Source organism: Pan troglodytes, chromosome 7 (assembly GCF_028858775.2).
Source record: "Pan troglodytes isolate AG18354 chromosome 7, NHGRI_mPanTro3-v2.0_pri, whole genome shotgun sequence".
Lineage (NCBI taxonomy): Eukaryota > Metazoa > Chordata > Mammalia > Primates > Hominidae > Pan > Pan troglodytes.
In genome coordinates, this window is record NC_072405.2 from 45,844,095 (window position 1) to 45,868,210 (window position 24,116).

The 24,116-nt window shown below is 42.2% G+C and overlaps 1 long non-coding RNA gene across 1 annotated transcript in view; it reads right to left on the minus strand.

The window, feature by feature from the left end:
• LOC100609376 (uncharacterized) overlaps nucleotides 1-24,116 on the minus strand; it is a 90,184-nt gene that overhangs the window by 49,086 nt on the left and 16,982 nt on the right. The window contains exons 2-3 of the long non-coding RNA XR_681832.4: nucleotides 23,107-23,277; nucleotides 20,330-20,465 (exon numbers count right to left, since the gene is read on the minus strand). This is a non-coding gene — a long non-coding RNA (uncharacterized LOC100609376). The remainder of the gene's footprint in view (nucleotides 1-20,329; nucleotides 20,466-23,106; nucleotides 23,278-24,116) is intronic.

The following is a 24,116-nucleotide window of genomic DNA, read 5'->3' on the forward strand; positions in this document are numbered from 1 at the left end:
TGCGGTTTTGAGATAACCATATGTACAGGGGAAGGGGAGGAGGGGGAGAAAAACCCTCACTCAACTGCTTTTTCCATTCAATAAATTCGCTTCAGAATATATTGGATTGGGGTTTGATGGCTATTTCGTGTTTTGCAGAGTGCTGACACTGGTATGATTCAGTAATTATTGTTTCTTTTAAGTTATTGCTGTAATTTTGCTCTCTAAGATCCCAATCAATTTCTGCCTCTCAAGGGCACGCTTGAAAAGCGATATTTGAAAACAGCCCTCTGATAGATTGTGCTGCTAGACAGTGGCTGAGACAAATAGCCTAATCTGGCACAAATTAGCTTGGCTTCCACAGATAGTTTTATACAGCAATGTAAATTATATTGTCAGGCCGAGTCACTTTCCTGCTTAGAGAGCAGCTAACAAGAAACCATGGAGACGTTATTGGTGCTGCCGTGCACTCCCAGGGCCGCTGCAAAGCCATTTGTAAGGAGAGGGGGAGACGAGAAGAGAGAGAGAGAGACTTTGAGTAACCAAAGCAAGGTAGTCAAGCAGAAGTGAGTTAGAACAAGGAGGCGTGGATCAGGTTCTCCAGTTCTCTTGGTTGGACTGAACTAAGCCCTGGGAAGGGGAGGCTGCTGAGTGTGCGACGGGCCAGTCCATGCCATAGGGGACCGCACGCTCCACTTGCAGGGCTGAAAGCAGGAGAGGCAGTGCTCTGAAAGCAGCCGTGAAGAGATGATCTGAACCCAAAACTCCTCTCTGCCTGGAGAATTGGTTTGCACTGGACTGAGCCGGGGGAGGGATGAGGAGATGTGCTAAGCTCAGCAGAAGTAACAACGCGCTGAGAAGAGCTGGAGGAAAACCAGCTGAGCAGAATGTGCTGGCTGGGCTGCACTGCCCATCCTTGGAAGGGCCTGGCAGGGTGCTCCGACCAACCCGGAGCAGGCTCCTTGTGCGGGGACGAGGCCCCAAAACCCACGCGGGCACTCAGCAGCGCCTGCATCCTCCACTGCTGGCTCCTCCTTCCTCTGGCAGTGGAGAGATCTCCCCTTCTCTGTGCTTCTTGACTTCCGCCCTCTCTTCAAACCCTGCCTCAGCCCCTGCTGCTGGGCCCACTCTTGAGGAACACTGCCTTGGGGCTATGTGACAGCCGCCTAATCAGATTCCAAGTTCTCAGAGGCCTGCCCTGAGCACCATTGTGCTGGCAGGCCCAGCCCCCAGGGCAGAAAACATTGCTAACCTACCCAGGGGCCACAGAACCCGCTCTGGGTATCTGCCTAGGCTGGCCTGATGACACAAACCCAAGGAAGAGTCAGTGTTAGGTGGCAACAAGGTACCAGAGGTGAGCAAAGAGACGTCCCATCCACCCATCCCAAGGCCTTGCCTGGTGGGCTACGGGGAAGGTGCTTTCTTACTGCCCTGAGCCCTTGGACCTACGTGATTGCTGGGTTTGGTTTTTTGGAGATGGTCACACAGTCCTTCATCCTTTCAGTTCCAAGCCTGCCCTGAAGCTGTAATTGATGGTCAAAGACCCATCTTTGTCAGTGACTGAATATACACTTCTAACTGAATGTGTCACATGCGTTTTAAGTAAGGACACTCAACAGAAAGATTTCTTAAGGGAAAACAGCTTCTCCTCAAACTCCTTGTCTGATAATGGTCCAACAACATTTGCTCCTTTCAAGAAAGATTTTGTTTTGAGTTTCATTTAGTCTCACCTGCCCCATCCAGTTATCATCTGATGTTTCTGGAATACTCTCAGCCACAGCTTTCACATTCCTGCTGAGTAGTCACTTATTTCTCAATGACTCTAGGAGGGTGATTGGTATTACTACCTCTGCTTGGCTTATTTGGGAAATGAGAGTCGCATGTGTAGATGACAAAAATACAACATAAGCAAGAATGATGTCAACTCCTCATCCAATCTGATAAAAATATCCTCATCAGGCAGAAGGGCACTTTTATTTATTTAACCCTGCCATGTGACAGATAACACGCCAGATGCTTTACGTAACTTGTGCTTTCTAAATGAACAGGGTAACGCTGTAAAAAAAAAACCCCAAAATGTATGACAGCTCTAGCACAATAGAAATGCATTTGTCACTCATGCTTATTCTAAAACGTCATCTGTAGGAGTGGGGTAGCTCTGCTCCAGGTAATAACTAAGGGCCGCAGCAGCCTTGAACCTTGTGGCTCTACCATCTCCAACACGTGGCTTCCAAGCTTGTTGTGCTCTTGCTGTGTGCCAGGTCTGAAGGGGAAAGAACATGGAGGTTTGTCCAGGAAAGGGCTTTGTGGGGAGGGGGCTGCCCCGTAAGTGGACTGCATCAGCTTCTGCTCATGTTGGATTGATGAGAATTAATCATGGACACACTCCCAGATGCAATTCCTTGGCACTAGCTGAGCAGCTTCCAGAAACTATAGAAGAGAAGCAAGACTCTTTGGTGGACAGCTGGTCCTCTGTGCCATACAATCTAAGCATTATTATCCCCATGAGATAGAGGAGAAAACTGAAGTGTACTATCCAAGGTCACATACCTAGCGAGTCCAGAGCTAGAATTTAAACCAAAGCCTATGCGTATTCCACTCTATCAAATTAAATCCTACAGGAAAACAAAATTGAATCAAGAACATAAACTTCAAAGTAAATGTCTTCAGTCATTCTGCCCAAGACTCAAGTTGGAGAATTGGTTTCAGAACACCTACTTCTACGTGATTTTAAAGTATTGCATGTGGACCCCTGAGCCAAATTGACCTTGGAACCCAGGAAACAGATCTAGATTTATCTCTTTTAAGAGCAATGGCAGAGATTACTAGCCGGTTTTGCAATTGATGAAACTGAGGCTCAGAGAGTGTAAGTGAATTGTGTAAAGTCACGCAGCTGAGCGAGCAGTAGGTAGGACTGGAACCTCGTCTTCTCACTCTGAGTCAAGGGCATAAACCTCAGCCTTCCAAACCTCCCATCTCATTGAGACCTTTCCCACTACAGCTAGAAAAGAAATCAGAGAACATCATCCTCTCCATGTAGAAAGTCTGCTTAGAGCACCTATTACCTGAAGCTAGAAAGATGGGTGTTTTTGAGGCTCCCACTAACTCTTTCCCTAAATGGCCCCCAAAATGACAAGATTGAGGACTCCACCAGTGCAGAAGTCAGAAGAGTCTTCAGCAATTTATGCGGGAGAAGGACAAAGTTCCTCGAAGGCAAGGATTATGTGCTATTTTATTTATATCCTCAAAGCCTAGTACAGTGTCTGAAAATCTCAACACTGTGCAATAAATATCTATTGGATGGATACACATCTGAATGAATAGATGAAGGCATTCTTCAGTTTCCACTGACAACTAGTAATCAAGATGACTTTCAGACAGAGAGGGACAGGGAAAAATAAATCTCTTCTATGCATCTGTTGGCTTTTCTATAACTCATTGCATTATTTTTGTTTGTTTTCTCTAGTGATTATCATATACATTCTTAACTTTTCACAATCGACTAGAATTACTATTTTGCCTTTTCATGTGAAATATAAAAAGACCATGACTCTATAGGTCTGTTTCCCATCTCTGCCATCCTTTCTGCTGTTGCTGTCACTTGTGTCACATCTACTGTTATAAACCCCATAAGTTGATGCAATATTTTATGCTTTAAATGTGTCACATGCATTTTAAGGAAATAAATAAAAAAGGAGTATTTTACATTTACCTTTCTTTTTTTTTTTTTTCTTTTGAGACAGTGTCTCACTGTGTCACCCAGGCTGGAGTGCAGTGGCACAATCACGGCTCACTGCAGCCTCGACCTCCCCAGCCTCAAGTAATCCTCCCACTTCAGTCTCAGAATAGCTGGGACTACAGGTGTGCACCATCATGCCCAGCTAAAATTTTGTATTTTTTGTAGAGACGGAGTTTCACCATGTTGCCCAGGCTGGTCTCAAACTCCTGGGCTCAAGAGATCCACCCACCTCAGCCTCCCAAAATGCTGGGATTACAGGTGTGAGCCACCATGCCCAGCTGTATTGCACAATTTTTATGCTCTTCATCCTTCCTGAAGATCCACTTTTCCATCTGATATCACTTCCTTTGAGCCTAAAGAACTTTCTTTAGCATTTTTTGTAGTGTGGGTCTGATGAACTCAGCTAGTTTTCTTTTATCTAAAAATGTCTCTTTTTTACTTGTATTCTTAAATAATATTTTCACTTGGATATAAATTCTGGGTGAGCAAGTCTTTTTCTTCTTTTATAATTTCGAAGGTGGTCCTTTATTATTTTCTGTCCTCCATTGACTCATTGTCCTCCTGTATATACTGTGTCCTTTCTCTTGAGAATTTTTTTCATCTTTTAGGTTTTCAGCAGTTTGACTGTGATGTGCCAAAGAATGATTTTCTTCATATTTATCCTGCTTGAGGCTTGCTAAGATTCTTGAATGTGTAAATTTATGTCTTTCATCACCTTTGGGAAATCAGTGAAGACTAATCTCTACTTGGTCAATATATTTCATATTTTTTATATTTTATATTTTCATATTTTTCAGTATACTTTTGCTGATTATTTCTTCAAATTATTTTTTCCTACTCCATTCTCTCTCCTGTTTTGGAACTCTGTTAAACATATGTTAGATATTTCTATTTTGTCTCACAGGTATCTGAGATTCTATTCATTTGTTATTTGTTTGGGATTTTTTGTTGTTGTTGTTCTATTCTTAGGATTGCATACTTTTTATTGCTCTATCTTCAAGTTTACTGAGTCTTTCTGCTTCATCTCCATTCTGCTTTTAAATCCGTTAAGTGAATCTTCACTTCAGATATTCTACTTATCAGCTCTATTTGTTTTTTTAATAGTGTCTCTACTGAGATTTTTTTAAATTTATTTCAATCATATTTTCTCTGATGTTAATGAGTACATATAATAACTACTTTGAAATCTTATCTATGTATTCCAACATTCAGACCAAGTAGGGATCAGTCTTCAGTGATAGTGTTTTCTGTTGAAAATAGCTCACATTTTCCTGGATCTTTCTGTGTTGAATATTTTTGGATTATATTCTGGACATTGTGAATGTTGTGTTGTGGTTACTCCGGATTCTGTTATATTTCACAGAAGAGTGTTGAGTTGTTGTTGTTGTTGTTGTTGTTATAGTGGGTAATTAACTTCATTAGACTCAGATTGCAAACTGTCTCTTGGGTGTCAACTCAAATCTTAGTTCAATTCTTCTATCTTTAGCTGAGCTTCTTGGATTCTACTCCATACATGCTTGATTCAGGGTCACCAGAGATCTGCGTGAAGTTTATATTTAGCAGCTGTGGTTGCCCGAATCTCTCATCTGGTTCTTCTGGCCAGAAAGACTGCAGGTTTTCTATAGAAGTTTTTAACTTTCCTATGTGGTGCTGACTGCAGCCAAAGGCCTCAGTAAGGGGAAAACTTATCCCATACTCTTCCTTCTTCCAAATATCAATATCCCTGGAGAATCTGCTCACCTTTGTTAACTCTCCAGTGCCTTTGGGTAGCTGATATTTTAAACTTTTTCCCTAGAGTTTAAAGTTATTGCCTGTTTGTAGAGGGTTGGTCTGATAAGAGTCTGCTCAGCCATACAGAAATTGAATTATCTCAATATATTTTGAGATGGGGCCAAAAAAGTCAGCTATTTCAACAAGACCTCTTCTCATAATTCCTTGTCCTACTGTGTTTCACAAAACTTTCACAGGTGAAAGAGCTGTATGTGGTGGGGGTGCAAAAGGACAGACTCCAACTATAAATTCAGACATTACTTGACCTTTAATATGGATCATTGCAACATCTTTAATACATTAAGAAGCACTTATCGAGTGTCCACTATATGCCAACCAGCGGTCCTAATGGATAGTACATGTCAAAGCTCTTCCAACTCTGGTTAATATGAATATATAGATTGTCCTGTACCACCTAAGGCACAATTAATAGTGATAGCTACTATTTTGAATGCCAAATGTGTGCTATGTGCTGACTCTAATCATCACAACAATTCAGCATTTTTGTCATCTCTATTTCACATAAGCAGTGTTATGAAGTGGAAAATAACCAGGTGTTGGAATCAGACAGACCTGGATTTAGCTCTAGCTTTGACATTAGCTAAATGACCACATCCTAAGGCAAATCACTAATGTCTCTGAGCCTCAGTTACCTTACCTATAAACTTGAGCATTCAAAGCTGCTATAATGCTAAGAAATAACAGGAATACAAGACCTAATAGAGAACCTCACTCAAAATGGCTACTGTTATTTTCATGGCTGGAAATAACTTAAGATTAGAATGTTTAACTTGCTAATGATCAGGAAGCTATGTTGCCACCTAATAAGTGTCAAAACTGGGTTTCAACCCACATCCATGCACTTTCTTTATAGTTGGCTACATTATCTTCATAATTATAACCAATTATTGAGCATCTATTCATATTATGTTCAACAAATATACTAGGTGCTTTACATACCTGTAGCTAACCTTGAAACTAACCAAGAAAATTAAAAATGCAAGACCCTCAGATCAGGCAAATTTTCCCCTCTTAGAATCACCAGAATGGTAGGTCTTTAAGATAATTCTTACCATCCCAGAGTTAAGGTCTCCCCTTGGGGGAAGCAATGTTATTAATGGAGGTGCTGTCTACCCCAAAATACCCCACCCAGAGAAGGATATGCTATCTACCCCAAAATGCCCCACCCAGAGAAGGATATGCTATCTACCCCCAAATACCCCACCCAGAGAAGGATACACTGGCTGTTCTGGAGAAGCTCTGTAGATGGCCACCTGGTACCCACTTTAGTCAAGAACACATTCCAATGCTCAGATGAGGTTAGAGAGAAAATGAAGTTTCGACAGAAGAATATTTAAGCCTTCCCAAGCCAGTGACAGAGACAGCAGCCTTCTGTTTCTTCCTGTGCATAGGGGAAAGTAAAACTGGGTATTATTCACACATTTTACACCTTGCATTTCAATCAAGTCCCAAGTTAAAATAAAACCTCCTTTGTCAAGCCCATCATCAGTGGTTTCGAGATTATTGAGATGTAGATATAGACCTCCCACACCCACATAGTTATTTAAAGTGATCTTTGAACTCACTTAAGAGCAATTACCTAGTCTGTTGGCCAGATTCCATCTCTCTCCTGTATAGTATAATGTATTTTATTATTTCTGTTTATTACTCCATAATTGTTGACTTACATGTTGGTATAACATCGCAGTAATATTGTCAGATCTACTGGTATATCTATTTGTACATATATTTGTTCAACAAGTAATTATCAAATGCCTGCCTGTATCAGACACAGAAGCTAGAGATATGCATAGTTGTATTTCATATTCCCTGTCAGGCCTGACACAGTAGACAGGACTCTGGCTCTGAACTCAAGAGATCTGGACTCATGCTCTGGCTTCTTTGTTGATTAAGTCAAGGACTTTGGTTAAATCTCTTAACTTCACCAAGCCTCAGTTTTTACACCTGTAAAGTGGAAATAATTCACCTGACATTTCTGACAGAGTCTCATGAGGATCAATAAAGTTATATAAGTAGGAAGGGCAGCCAAGATGGCCGAATAGGAACAGCTCTGGTCTACGGCTCCCAGCATGAGCGACGCAGAAGACGGGTGATTTCTGCATTTCCATCTGAGGTACCGGGTCCATCTCACTAGGGAGTGCCAGAGAGTGGGTGCAGGACAGTGGGTGCAGCGCACCGTGCATGAGCCAAAGCAGGGCGAGGCATTGCCTCACTCGGGAAGCACAAGGGGTCAGGGAGTTCCCTTTCCTAGTCAAAGAAAGGGGTGACAGACGGCACCTGGAAAACTGGGTCACTCCCACCCTAATACTGTGCTTTTCCAACAGGCTTAAAAAATGGCACACCAGGAGATTATATCCCACACCTGGCTCAGAGGGTCCTACACCTATGGAGTCTCGCTGCTTGCTAGCACAGCAGTCTGAGATCAAACTGCAAGGCAGCGGTGAGGCTGGGGGAGGGGTGCTGGCCATTGCCCAGGCTTGCTTCGGTAAACAAAGCAGCTGGGAAGCTCGAACTGGGTGGAGCCCACCACAGCTCAAGGAGGCCTGCCTGCCTCTGTAGGCTCCACCTCTGGGGGCAGGGTGCAGACAAACAAAAAGACAGCGGTAACCTCTGCAGACTTAAATGTCCCTGTCTAACAGCTTTGAAGTGAGCAGTGGTTCTCCCAGCATGCAGCTGGAGATCTAAGAAAAGGCAGACTGCCTCCTCAAGTGGGTCCCTGACCCCTGACCCCCGAGTAGCCTAACTGGGAGGCACCCCCCAGCAGGGGCAGACTGACACCTCACACAGCCGGGTACTCCTCTGAGACAAAACTTCCAGAGAAACGATCAGACAGCAGCATTCGCAGTTCACGAAAATCCGCTGTTCTGCAGCCACCGCTGCTGGTACCCAGGCAAACAGGGTCTGGAGTGGACCTCTAGCAAACTCCAACAGACCTGCAGCTGAGGGTCCTGTCTGTTAGAAGGAAAACTAACAAACAGAAAGGACATCCACACCAAAAACCCATCTCTACATCACAGTCATCAAAGACCAAAAGTAGATAAAACCACAAAGATGGGGAAAAAACAGAGCAGAAAAACTGGAAACTCTAAAAAGCAGAGCGCCTCTCCTCCTCCAAAGGAACGCAGTTCCTCACCAGCAATGGAACAAAGCTGGACGGAGAATGACTTTGACGAGTTGAGAGAAGAAGACTTCAGACGATCAAACTACTCCGAGCTACAGGAGGAAATTCAAACCAAAGGCAAAGAAGTTAAAAACTTAGAAAAAAATTTAGACGAATGTATAACTAGAATAACCAATACAGAGAAGTGCTTAAAGGAGCTGATGGAGCTGAAAGCCAAGGCTTGAGAACTACGTGAAGAATGCAGAAGCCTCAGGAGCCGATGCGATCAACTGGAAGAAAGGGTATCAGTGATGGAAGATGAAATAAATGAAATGAAGTGAGAAGAGAAGTTTAGAGAAAAAAGAATAAAAAGAAATGAACAAAGCCTCCAAGAAATATGCGACTATGTGAAAAGACCAAATCTATGTCTGATTGGTGTACCTGAAAGTGACGGGGAGAATGGAACCAAGTTGGAAAACACTCTGCAGGGTATTATCCAGGAGAACTTCCCCAATCTAGCAAGGCAGGCCAACATTCAGATTCAGGAAATACAGAGAACACCACAAAGATACTCCTCGAGAAGAGCAACTCCAAGACACCTAATTGTCAGATTCACCAAAGTTGAAATGAAGGAAAAAATGTTAAGGGCAGAGAGAAAGGTCGGGTTACCCACAAAGGGAAGCCCATCAGACTAACAGCGGATCTCTCAGCAGAAACTCTACAAGCCAGAAGAGAGTGGGGGCCAATATTCAACATTTTTAAAGAAAAGAATTTTCCACCCAGAATTTCATATCCAGCCAAACTAAGCTTCATAAGTGAAGGAGAAATAAAATACTTTACAGACAAGCAAATGCTGAGAGATTTTGTCACCACCAGGCCTGCCCTAAAAGAGCTCCTGAAGGAAACACTAAACATGGAAAGGAACAACCAGTACCAGCCACTGCAAAATCATGCCAAATTGTAAAGACCATCGAGGCTAGGAAGAAACTGCATCAACTAACGAGCAAAATAACCAGCTAACATCATAATGACAGGATCAAATTCACACATAACAATATTAACTTTAAATGTAAATGGACTAAATGCTCCAATTAAAAGACACAGACTGGCAAATTGGATAAAGAGTCAAGACCCATCAGTGTGCTGTATTCAGGAAACCCATCTCACATGCAGAGCTAAGCAAATGGAAAACAAAAAAAGGCAGGGGTTGCAATCCTAGTCTCTGATAAAACAGACTTTAAACCAACAAAGATCAAAAGAGACAAAGAAGGCCATTACATAATGGTAAAGGGATCAATTTAACAAGAAGAGCTAACTATCCTAAATATATATGCACCAAATACAGGAGCACCCAGATTCATAAAGCAAGTCCTGAGTGACCTACAAAGAGATTTAGACTCCCACACAATAATAATGGGAGACTTTAACACCCCACTGTCAACATTAGACAGATCAACGAGACAGAAAGTTAACAAGGATACCCAGGAATTGAACTCAGCTCTGCACCAAGTGGACCTAATAGACATCTACAGAACTCTCCACCCCAAATCAACAGAATACACATTTTTTTCAGCACCACACCACACCTATTCCAAAATTGACCACATAGTTGGAAGTAAAGCTCTTCTCAGCAAATGTAAAAGAACAGAAATTATAACAAACTGTCTCTCAGACCACAGTGCAATCAAACTAGAACTCAGGATTAAGAAACTCACTCAAAACTGCTCAACTACATGGAAACTGAACAACCTGCTCCTGAATGACTACTGGGTACATAACGAAATGAAGGCAGAAATAAAGATGTTCTTTGAAACCAAAGAGAACAAAGACACAACATACCAGAATCTCTGGGACACATTCAAAGCAGTGTGTAGAGGGAAATTTATAGCACTAAATGCCCACAAGAGAAAGCAGGAAAGATCCAAAATTGACACCCTAACAACACAATTAAAAGAACTAGAAAAGCAAGAGCAAACACATTCAAAAGCTAGCAGAAGGCAAGAAATAACTAAAATCAGAGCAGAACTGAAGGAAATAGAGACACAAAATACCCTTCAAAAAATTAATGAATCCAGGAGCTGGTTTTTTGAAAGGATCAACAAAATTGACAGACTGCTACCAAGACTAATAAAGAAGAAAAGAGAGAAGAATCAAATAGACGCAATAAAAAATGATAAAGGGGATATCACCACCGATCCCACAGAAATACAAACTACCATCAGAGAATACTACAAACACCTCTATGCAAATAAACTAGAAAATCTAGAAGAAATGGATAAATTCCTCGACACATACACTCTCCCAAGACTAAACCAGGAAGAAGTTGAATCTCTGAATAGACCAATAACAGGCTCTGAAATTGCAGCAATAATCAATAGCTTACCAACCAAAAAGAGTCCAGGACCAGATGGATTCACAGCTGAATTCTACCAGAGGTACAAGGAGGAACTGGTACCTTTCCTTCTGAAACTACTCCAATCAATAGAAAAAGAGGGAATCCTCCCTAACTCATCTTATGAGGCCAGCATCATCCTGATACCAAAGCCTGGCAGAGGCACAACCAAAAAAGAGAATTTTAGACCAATATCCTTGATGAACATTGATGCAAAAATCCTCAATAAAATACTGGCAAACCGAATCCAGCAGCACATCAAAAAGCTTATCCACCATGATCAAGTGGGCTTCATTCCTGGGATGCAAGGCTGGTTCAATATATGCAAATCAATAAATGTAATCCAGCATATAAATAGAACCAAAGACAAAAACCACATGATTATCTCAATAGATGCAGAAAAGGCCTTTGACAAAATTCAACAATGCTTCATGCTAAAAACTATCAATAAATTAGGTATTGATGGGACGTATCTCAAAATAATAAGAGCTATCTATGACAAACCCACAGCCAATATCATACTGAATGGGCAAAAACTGGAAGCATTCCCTTTGAAAACTGGCACAAGACAGGGATGCCCTCTCTCACCACTCCTATTCAACATAGTGTTGGAAGTTCTGGCCAGGGCAATAAGGCAAGAGAAGGAAATAAAGGGTATTCAATTAGGAAAAGAGGAAGTCGAATTGTCCCTGTTTGCAGATGACATGATAGTATATCTAGAAAACCCCATTGTCTCAACGCAAAATCTCCTTAAGCTGATAAGCAACTTCAGCAAAGTCTCAGGATACAAAATCAATGTACAAAAATTGCAAGCATTCTTATACACCAATAACAGACAAACAGAAAGCCAAATCATGAGTGAACTCCCATTCACAATTGCTTCAAAGAGAATAAAATACCTAGGAATCCAACTTACAAGGGATGTGAAGGACCTCTTCAAGGAGAACTACAAACCACTGCTCAAGGAAATAAAAGAGGATACAAAGAAATGGAAGAACATTCCCTGCTCATGGGTAGGAAGAATCAATATCGTGAAAATGGCCATACTGCCCAAGGTAATTTATAGATTCAATGCCATCCCCATCAAGCTACCAATGACTTTCTTCACAGAATTGGAAAAAACTACTTCAAAGTTCATATGGAACCAAAAAAGAGCCCACATTGCCAAGTCAATCCTAAGCCAAAAGAACAAAGCTGGAGGCATCATGCTATCTGACTTCAAACTATACTACAAGGCTACAGTAACCAAAACAGCATGGTACTGGTACCAAAACAGAGATATAGATCAATGGAACAGAACACAGCCCTCAGAAATAACGCCGCATATCTACAACTATCTGATCTTTGACAAACCTGAGAAAAACAAGCAGTGGGGAAAGGATTCCCTATTTAATAAATGGTGCTGGGAAAACTGGCTAGCAATATGTAGAAAGCTGAAACTGGATCCCTTCCGTACACCTTATACAAAAATTAATTCAAGATGGATTAAAGACTTAAACGTTAGACCTAAAACCATAAAAACCCTAGAAGAAAACCTAGGCATTACCATTCAGGACATAGGCATGGGCAAGGACTTCATGTCTAAAACACCAAAAGCAATGGCAACAAAAGCCAAAATTGACAAATGGGATCTAATTAAACTAAAGAGCTTCTGCACAGCAAAAGAAACTACTATCAGAGTGAACAGGCAACTTACAAAATGGGAGAAAATTTTCGCAACCTACTCACCTGACAAAGGGCTAATATCCAGAATCTACAATGAACTCAAACAAATTTACAAGAAAAAAACAAACAACCCCATCAAAAAGTGGGCAAAGGACACGAACAGACACTTCTCAAAGGAAGACATTTATGCAGCCAAAAAACACATGAAAAAATGCTCACCATCACTGGCCATCAGAGAAATGCAAATCAAAACCACAATGAGATACAATCTCACACCAGTTAGAATGGCAATCATTAAAAAGTCAGGAAACAACAGGTGCTGGAGAGGATGTGGAGAAATAGGAACACTTTTACACTGTTGGTGGGACTGTAAACTAGTTCAACAATTGTGGAAGTCAGTGTGGCAATTCCTCAGGGATCTAGAACTAGAAATATCATTTGACCCAGCCATCCCATTACTGGGTATATACCCAAAGGATTATAAATCATGCTGCTATAAAGACACATGCACACGTATGTTTATTGCGGCACTATTCACAATAGCAAAGACTTGGAACCAACCCAAATGTCCAACAACGATAGACTGGATTAAGAAAATGTGGCACATATACACCATGGAATACTACGCAGCCATAAAAAATGATGAGTTCATGTCCTTTGTAGGGACATGGATGAAACTGGAAATCATCATTCTCAGTAAACTATCACAAGAACAAAAAACCAAACACCGCATATTCTCACTCATAGGTGGGAATTGAACAATGAGAACACATGGACACAGGAAGGGGAACATCATACTCTGGGGACTATTGTGGGGTGTGGGGAGAGGGGAGGGATAGCATTAGGAGATATACCTAATGCTAAATGACGAGTTAATGGGTGCAGCACACCAGCATGGCACATGTATACATATGTAACTAATCTGCACATTGTGCACATGTACCCTAAAACTTAAAGTATAATAATAATAAAATAAAATTTAAAAAAAGTTACGTAAGTAAAAGCATCACAATTATAAAATAGTATATATAAATGTGAGCTACTACTACAATTAAGTATTATATATCATTTCTGTTTATTACTAATTGTTTCTTTCACTGTACATTTGTAATAATTTTATGAACAGAAGCTGCAATTGTTATAATTGTAATACCTAAGCCGTACATCATTATACAAAGACTTTGCTTAACGTAACAGTGGGTAAATAAATAAAGGAATTATTTGAAGGTAGCAAGTTTTTTCCAAATATTTTTACATATCTTATTAATCAAATAAAGAAGGTAACCCAGCCTTCTTGGAGCTTACGATACAGTCGCAAATACAGATCCCCGTCATTGAATTATTGGCTAGATTGGTGTTAGTAAAGATGAATGACAAGGGGCAGTAGGAGCACAGACCAAGGAGACGGCCCTAGCAGGAAGGAGGAAGGTCTCATTGAGAAAATCATCCCTAAACTCAGCTTTTAAATTAAATAGTAGTTAACAAGCAAGAGAGGGAGACAAGAAGAGTGCTCCAAAAGAGAGAGTAGTATGTTTGGCAGACCAGAATCAAGTGCTAACATTACTGACTATAGGAACTGCAATCAACCCAGAGTGTTAGGACTGGAGAGAACCAAGGTCAGGGAGGCATGAGATAACCCTGGAGAGACTGGTAGAGGCCAGATCATGCGAGGTCCTCTAGAGCACATGAAGAATTTGAGGTTAAGGAAAAGCCACTGAAGGATATGAAGCAGGGGGAATATGATCGCATTTCCATTTTTATAATGGAACTTTGACAGTGAAATGGAAAATAGATCTGAAGGGTCAAGACTAAGTGTAGGAAGGTCAGTTAAGAACTTTTGCAATGATCCAAAAAACAGGAATGATGTCTTGGACTAAGCTGGTAACAACAAGGTAGAGAGAAGTGTGTGAATCTACAAATATTTAAGACCAGGTGCAGTGGCACGCACCTGTAATCCCAGGACTTTGAGAGGCTGAGGCTAGAGGATCACTTCAGCCCAGAAGTTTGAGGCTGCAGTAAGCCATGATCACACCACTGCACTCCAGCCTGGGTGACAGAGTGAGACCCTGTCTCAAAAAATAAATAAATAAAATAGAATAAAAAATATTTCAGAGGTATGAGTGACTAGGGTTGGAGAAAGATTGGATATGCAGCAGTGAGGGAAAGAGAGAACTCAAGAATGATTCCAAGTTTCTGGTTTGAGCGACTGGGTATATGATGAGGATACTTACTGAGAGTATGATCGAATCATAGAAGCAGCAGGTTTGAGGGGGAATATAATGAGGTGAGTCTTGGAGATGTTAAGCGTGAGGTGCCTGTGGCAGAGGAAGCTAACCGTCCTCCCAATAATCATTCTGAGGGACTGCGGGTTATATGTGCTGTAGACACTCAGCTCACCTGAGTCTCTGTCTCCAACTTTCTATTAGGCAGTGCCACGTGGTTGCTTTGCAATACCAGAGACAATACACAATATAATGGCTCAAATAAGACTGAAGTGTATTTCTCTTGCACAGCATAGTCCTGAGTTTCTGGCCACGCCAGGGAGAGCAGGTGAGAAGGTAAAAAGAACCTTGGCCTTACAAGCCAGTCAGACAAACTTCATCCCTGTCATTTTCCTTGGGTCATTTTAATAGATTTACTTAATTTCTTATTATTCTATCATTGGGTTGATAACGCCTAGGGCCTTCTATTTTTCATTTTCAAAATAGAACATCCCAGGTTTTAACTGACTACTCAGTCACCCAGGTAATACCACATTGCCTAACTTAGCTGTTGCCTAACTCAGCTGTTGGCCAGGCTGGTCTCGAACTCCTTACCTCAGGTGATCCACCTGCCTCAGCCTCCCAAAGTGCTGGGATTACAGGCATGAGCCACCACGCCCGGCCTACTGAGTCACTTTCTTAAGAGGAAGCGGATTGCCTTCAGCTTCCTCTCCCACTTTGAACGTGCTGGAAACAGTGAATTCAAGACATCTTTCTCTATGTGGAAAAGTATAATACTTTAAATGGTGAAGTCACAAGACAAAAAAAAAAAAACTAAATCTCTGGGCAACTTCATGGAGCCACTTGGTCTCCCTGGAAAGCCCAGGAATTCTGGACTATGATGTGAAAGAAAACTAAACTAGTCTTAATTTGAACCATTGTACTGTGTATTCTCTTTGGTACGACAAAGGAGTCAAGAAGAGCTGCCTAGTAGAAAGTTGAAGGAGAGGCTCATGAGAGTTGGAGAGTCTGCAGCCTTCAAAAGGCCATTGAAGTTGTGGCATGTAGACACATTGTCTAGACAAGGGGAAAAATAAAGAAAGGAGAGACTTGGTCAAAACCTTAAGGACTCCAACAAGGTGTCAGGGACCAAACCCCAAGCTAAAGAAGTAAACTGACAAGTGAACCAAAAGGCGAGCAGACCCCAGGAGAAAGTGATGTTCCAGAAGAGAGTGATCACATGCTAGCAAGGGGGCCCACAAGATGAGCACCTGTAAGATTTAGTGTCTTGCAGCTCTTTGGTGACCCTGGGGAACAATTTCAGAGACATTGGTAAAGGACAGAAGCCACATCCAAGTGGACTGCAAAGTACCTGCAGTGATGACTATGACACGGTCATTGAGAAAGTGTGGCTGGAAACAGATAGAAAGAGGTAGTAAATCTAGAGATTATGGCAGGAACATCGTTTTTAAGATGGGAGCAGTTTGGCCATGTTTAAGTGCTAATGAGAAAGGAGAGCATGCATGCAATCTGTAGTTCCAGATCACAAGGCGGTGAGAAAGAATGGGATGATCTAGTGATCCAAAGTGGAGGAACTGGCCACAGAGAGGGTAAAAAAGATCACTTCTATCTTAACAGAGGGGAAGGAGTTTATCCAACTACGTATCCACTCCTCTAATCTGAGTGCAGATTAACAACTTCTTTTTTTAACTTTTATTTTAGGTTTAGGAGTACACATGCGGATTGATTATATAGGTAAATTGCGTGTCACAGCAGTTTGGTGTACAATTATTTCATCAACTAGGTAATAAGAATAGTACCCAATAGGGCTTTTTCAAACCATACCCTCCTTCCGCCTTCCACCCTACAGCAGCCCCCAGTGTCTGTCATTCTCTTATTTGTGTCCATGTGTGTACTCAACGTTTAGCCCCCACTTATAAGTGAGAACATGCAGGATTTGGTTTTCCGCTCTTGCATTAGTTCTCTTAGGATAATGGTCTCCAGCCGCATCCATGTTGCTGCAAAGGACATGATCTCATTCTTTTTTATGGCTGCATAGTATTCCATAGTGTATATATACCACATTTTCTTTATCCAGTCTACCATGGACGGGCATTTAGGTTCATTCTATGTCTTTGCTATTATGAATAGTGCTGTGATAAACATACACATGCATGTGTCTTTATGGTAGAACTATTTATATTCCTTTGAGTATATATCCAGTAATGGGATTGCTGAGTTGAATGGTAATTCTGTTTTAAGTTATTTGAGAAATTGCCATACTGCTTTTCACAATGGCTGAAGTAATTTACATTCCTAACAGCAGTGTATAAGCAACAACCTTTTTTTTAATCTTCACTTTAGACAAGCTAGTTACCAAATCAGTCAAGTGGCACTAATAAGAGTTTTTGAACAAACATTTATAATAGTAAACTCTCTCTTATAGAATTTTGAAAACACTCTAATCAGTGGATGCTGGATGCTGAAACTGTCCACATTTTATTATCTATATTAATGTGTATATGCAAAATGCTTGCCATTCCCAATTCGACATTTAGATTAAGAGCCTCTTGAAGGCAAGAATGTGATAGTTTTTATCTGACTCCCGAGTACTTCATAGGTGCTCAATAAACATTTCAGGATTCAGTTAAAAACTAGAGACTTTACAAAGCTTTTTTATTTATTTATTTATTTATTTATTTTAGATGTAGTTTCACTCTTGTCACCCAGGCTGGAGTGCCAAGGCACGATCTCAGCTCACTGCAACCTCTACCTCCCAGGTTCAAGTGATTCTCCTGCCTCAGCCTCCCAAGTAGCTGGGATTACAGGCACGTGCCACCATGACCAGCTAATTTTTATATTTTTAGTAGAGACAGGGTTTCGCCATGTTGGCCAGGCTGGTCTCAACTCCTGACCACAGGTGATCCACCCGCCTCAGCCTCCCAAAGTGCTGGGATTACAGACGTGAGCCACCGAGCCCAGCCAATTATTTTTCTTTGCCGAATTCATCACTGGGTACCTTCAAATAGTCAGCAACCCTGGTGCATTTAAAATTTAATATAAACTTACATTCAAATTTGGGATATCAACTTGACATTTTGAATTGTTAGCATTTGAATTCTATGAATTATTACCATAGAATCCAGCCACTCTGATGTTTTAGGGGTATATCTATTAAGTAAAATCAAGAACCCAGAGCCTTTGTAGTCAGTGATAAGAGGTATAGGATTGAAAAAGATAGCAGTCAAAGAAATATTTCTGAAATTTCCAAAGCTAGGGATGGAGGGAAGATGCAAAGAACCCCAACCTGACCAGCCAGTTGGATAAGCCTTATCCCTGTGCCTCGAGTCATTTTAATAGATTCTTTTAATTTCTTATCATTCTATTGTGGGTTGAAAAAGTCCAGGGCCCACCTTTTTGTCTTGCCCCTGGAGTGAGTTTCTTTTTGAGGCCAAGAAGTGATTATGGGAAGGAAATATGCAGCTATGCATGCTCTGGTGCCAGTTTTTACTTAAGCTCTAAAAATCACCCTGCCATGCCTTTGGTTTCTGAATTATTAGTCTATTCACACTTTTTGCCCCCTGTCAGGAGATGGAACTAAGACACACTGACAGTTCCTGGAGAGCCGTGTTTCTCTCTTCTGGGTCACTGCAAGTCACCCTCAAGAACACAGCTCGGACGATGTGGTTGATGGGAACCCCAGTCTTCTGTCTTTATCTGCCTTCGGGAACAGAATAGGCAAGTGGCTGGGAGCATTAAAACATCACTTCTAGAGAATCACCATCCAGTCCAGTCCCATCATTTTGTAAACAAGGACACTGTGCCCCAAGATGGGGAAGCAATTTGCCCAAGGTCATGCAGCCACGTCAGCAGCAGGCTGAGGCTGGGATCTGAACTCCTGACTCCTGGGCCAAGGTTTCCCCTGGAGATCTCCAAATTAACACATTAACCCCTTTTCAAGTATTTGGTTCCAGCCATTTCTACCTTTCCTACATGTCTCTAAGAGGAGAAGAATGTACACATTCCTATCCACAGGCTCTATGTTTTTCTAAGATAAGTATTCAGTTGGGGCAGAATCTGTCCCTGAGTGACATGTACTTTCCATTTTTCCATCTTACTGTTTTCTACAAAGCCCCCAGGAGGTCACGGAGACTGGAGAACTCGCCTTAGTGCTCTGCCTTCCTTATTAGCGTCTTCACAGCACCCCTACTCCCTCTCCAAAACATTATTCCCAAATATCCAACCTGCCTGGCTCCTTTCCCATTTTGCAATGTCATCCTCTCAAAGCAAGGCATCTAGGCCTGTGAAGTCTTCACAGTCCAAAGGCACACATTGGCCAGGGAGTCAAGACAGTCCTTGAAAGTAGCCTCTGAACTTGGAAGCAGAAGTCACACCTTTAGAGCTCCTTTGTGTCTTTCAGGCCCTTTCAAACGTGCATACACAGATAAATATGCACATACATACATAAACAAGCATGCATGTATGCAAACTCACACTTGAAAATGTGTATATACACAAAAGCATGCACACATGTATGCAACACACACACACACACACACACACACACACACGGGACAGCTAAAAAGCCAAAACCAAACAAAACGAAACAAAAAAAGGCCCATGCAGGAGAGGAGAAAATGTCCCCTTTCTATCTTCAGGCTGCCTCCAGCGAAAGCATTCCTAAATACGATAGGTTAAATATATTGCTGCCATTACACTCTACAAGAAACACATTCCATAAAAACGAAGGTGCTGTAAATTATACAAATATGATGCTAACAAGCCAGGAAACGCGCTGCTAATGAGGTCAGCTACAGAACTCCCGCAGCGCTGCAAATCATATGCCAATCCTGCATATGAGGTACAAGAACGGCATTGGGTCAGCATTTTCTGAGTGTGTTTGTAACCTGCTGTTTGGTGTATGGTTACACAGGTAGATAAAAAGCCTCCACTTCTCCCCCCAGTGGCACCCCCACAACTTTGTTTATGTGTCAAATATCCAAGTCACCAGACGAGCACACTCTGCATTAATGTACCTGACTATTATGCCTATTGTTCTTCTGCTCAGAGTAGAGAATTAGTCACTCAGATGTGTAAATATTGGTTACAGTTCTGAAGCGTGCAAGCTTTGTGTTCCTATCAGCCCCATTCCTGGAGGAATTATGCATGCTGTTGGCACTGGGTTTTGTACACATTGTATTTGCTAAAGCTCTAAAAATCAAATAAACATGTTCTCGGCTCCTGAATTATTAGTCCATTCACCATCTTTCCCCGTTAGGGGGGGAAACAATAAACACACCAAAATATGGCATTTAGGAACTGCAACAAGATTTCTGCTTGGCATTTACAAGTTGGAGAACAATCGAAACACCCTTCCTCTGCCTTTGTCATGCAGCCTTCAGCACAGAGAGCCGAGACAGCTTTGAAGTCCCTCCTGACCTCTTAGCAAATGAGATCTTTACCTAGGGTCAATGTGCAGGCTCCATTTCCAGACAGGTGTCAGACATGAGGTTCAGTGCTGCTCCCAGGGATGAGCCAGGGAGGGACTCAAGAATCTAGGCATTATTACCAGCTGGGCCATATAGCAAGACTCCATCTCTACAAAAGAATTTAAAAACAGTATTAGCCAGGAGTGGTGGTACACACCTACAGTCCCCGCTATTCAAGAGGCTAAGGCAGGATTGTTTGAGCCAAGGAGTTCAAGGCTGCAGTGAATTATGATCATGCCACTGCAATCCAGCCTGGGTGACAGAGCAAGACTCTGTCTCTTAAAAAAAAAAAAAAGGAAAAATAAAAGAATCTAGGCATCAAAGAAACCCACTCCACCCAAATTCAGAGGCTAGAGCCACATCTACCAAGAGCAGCCTGACTCCCCCGTCTTAGAGTTCTCTAACTCTGTACTCCCTGCCTGAGGTTGGGATTAGCAAAGTCACATGATACAGTTTAAAAGGCATTGTTCAAAATGGTTAGATTCACCCCATAAACCAAAGAACCCCCAGACTGGCAACTATTTGGAAGAAAAGAGGGCTGCCAGTTTCATAGGCCAATCCCATTGTTTCTTGGCACATTTTTTTCCAACACTAAGATCCAGGGCAGTTAAGGTTTAAAGCCATTGAGGGTGAGTGAATAGAAAAATTGCGAAGTTTATAGTGAGATGCTCAAAAGGATACAAGCGAACATTTAGCAGATAAATACGATCACAAAAATATCTCCTACCTCCCCCAATGCTAAGCAAGGTATTTATGGTAGAGCTTAAGTTTAGAGCCAACATCAGGGGTGGGGGGTATTTTTCTGAACTGCCTGGCCTAGCCCTAGTCTCAGACACCTGTTTATACTCCATCTCAAAGGTTTTATTGAGTCTGTGTTCTCCCCAGTCTAGAGGCCCTGCCGTGGATCTATTTGTATACACACATCACAGGTTTTGGAAATAACTTCAGCACATAAATGCCATTATTTCCAACACAGTTGGTGTAAACCATATTTACTACCCAAACACTCAGCTAAAAATTGAGCTGCAAGGAAACAGTTGCAGCCACAGCAACAACAACAACAAAAAAGAAATCAGTGACAGCTACAAACCACAACCACAAATCAAACACATTTGTACAGTGGCCTTGAGGTGGGAAGCACAAAACAAAGGCGTAGCAAGATGGCAGGCAGCGGCGGCGGAGCTCCACACACTGGAAGGAAAATTCGATTAGTAATTCCCTACTCTAAATTAAATACAGACTGCGTGTGGGGAGCACACAGGGATGTAAAAAGGAGTGGGATAGGTGCAGAGGGAGGGGGACACAGTAAGAGAAGCACTAGTTTTTTCTCACTACCATAAAATCTCAACAGTCTATGTGGTTACTACAAGGAAATCTCAGGGTCTATACAGAAAGTGCTGGGACTGTCACTGACATTCAACAGCCACCTAATATCCAGCATCGTCCAAACAAGAGGGGACATCCAACAGGCAGCATCTCTGCAAGTCAAGGCTAGCCCCGTGCCCTGGAAGTGGGAATTGTCTTGCTTGTTACTCCAATGAAGAAAGAGAAGGCCACAACATCAAAGCCACACCCACACCCCAAGTGGGAATTTTCATTCATTCCTTTTTTTTTTTTTTTTTTTTTTTTGACAAGCATTCACTAAGCACCTGTTTTGTAAACAGTAAAAATGATGTGTTTGGCACTGTAAAGGACAGAAATATAGGTAAGACCTTATAGTCTAATAGAGAAATAAGAAACATTCATAAGCTCAGCACAGTGACTCACACCTGTAGCCCCAGCACTTTGGAAGGCCAAGATGGGAGGATGGTTTGGGCCCAAGAGTTCAAGACCAGCCTGGGCAACATAGCAAGACCCATCTCTACAAAAGTACAAAATAATCAGCTGGGTATAGTGGCATGCACCTGTAGTCCTGGCTACTTGGGAGGCTGAGGTGGGAGGATCACTTGAGCCCAGGAGGTCGAGGCTACAGTGAGCAGGGATCACGCCACTGCACTCCAGCCTGATCAACAGAGTGAGACCCCATCTCAAAAAATAAATTAATTAAATTAAATTAAAATAAAGGAAAATTATTTTAAGCAAAAAAGAAAATGACGGTTAAGTAGAAAAAAATGATAATAGCTTTTTTTAAACTGTCAAAAAAGCAGTATATGATTGACAACCCAGGAAGAGAATGATGTGAGCTGTAACTCCTGACTGAGTCCCAGGTAAAGAGAGAGTACTACAGGCTGGGGGCAATCCAGGAAGGTTTCAGGAGGAAGTGGACCTTGAAAGTAGACTGAACTGAGCTGGACAGAACAGAGTCAGGAGGAGCAGACTCAATGCAGGAAAATTACAGGTGTGAACAGCCAGGAGATGGGAACAAACGTAGGCTGTCTGGGAAGTCTAAAGCAACCGTTTTGAAGGATGTGCAGATTTGTAAAGGGGAAGGGAGGCAGATAAAGTTGGAAAGGTTGTTTGTTTCTGCTGAACATTAACCAAGCTAATAACATTGGAGATTTGATCATAGTTGAAAATTACCTGTAATAAACACTAGGCAGGCTTCAGTAGAAGATAACCCTTATTCCTATATTCCTCATGTGTTTCCACAGAGGCAGAGGGAGTCACTGCAGAAGCAGGCACAGGACTGTGTGCAGGAGGATGGAGGCGTCTGTCTCCAGCCTGTGTGAGTCTGTTGTGAACACTTGAGCACTGGGGTCTTTCACGCCACCTCCCTTCTGGAAAGCACTAAGCCAGCTTAGTATACTTACCAACTGCCTCTGCCTCCTGTCAGGCAAAATGCATGTTCAGGGGAAGGCAGGTGAGGGCCAGTGGAAGAGGGAGACAGAGAGATATTGTTCTTCCAGGCCAGGCAGAAGGTACTTGAACTCGGTAGGAAGGTCGGCTGTTTGTAACGGGAATGAGTTGAAAATCGCCATCACCTAGAACAGACAAAGTGTGAAATATGCATTTTTCTCTTTTGTTTTACACCATTTTTATGAGACCTCTGTGTAGATGCAGCAAGCAAGCCCTTGGCTCGAGCCCTGCAGGGTTGGCAGATTTATTACTGAAGAAGAAAAAAAATGAAAACAGTTCAGCTGTCTGGCCAGGTAGAAGGGATTATCTCCACTTGAAAGAAATAGACAAAAAAAGACTTGCTGGGGTGGTGAGAAGGACCCTCGCCCTGTCCAAAGCTGTGCACCCTCCACTGCAGCTAAAATCTGCCACTAATTCTTCAAATGGTTCTTATTTCCACCTCCAGCCTGGCTACGAAAACCAAACTGCCTCTCCTGCAAGTCCCCTCACTGGCTCTCTTTGTACCAAACCCTCTTGGTGCCTGTCCCAGCATGGTGGAGTTGTCAGCCTGATGCAGATGTTGATTCTTCTACCACTACCAAGGGGGTGGGCCCAGACCCGGAAAGTGCTCCCCAGCTGGGGCACCTGGTGGGACCTGGGTCTAGAGCAGCAAATCACCACAAATTCCAGCTCCTGGAGAGGCCTCCAGTCAGGAACTTGGAGCACCTCCTCTACCTCCTCTGGCCTTTTCCGGGGCCCTACCCTACCCAGGGCTCAGCCCAGAATCAGTTCAGCCTTGGGTCAAATACCCCATCTTATTTTCAGAAATAGTAAGACCGTCAGAGTACCAAAAATGGCTGTTACAATTTACAAAATGCCCTTTCACTCACATTATCACATTCAACCAACTTTTCATTTTAACAAACTTCATTCTTACCATGTGCTAGGTACCATGCTAGGTACCAGGCATAGAAAGGGGTCATGA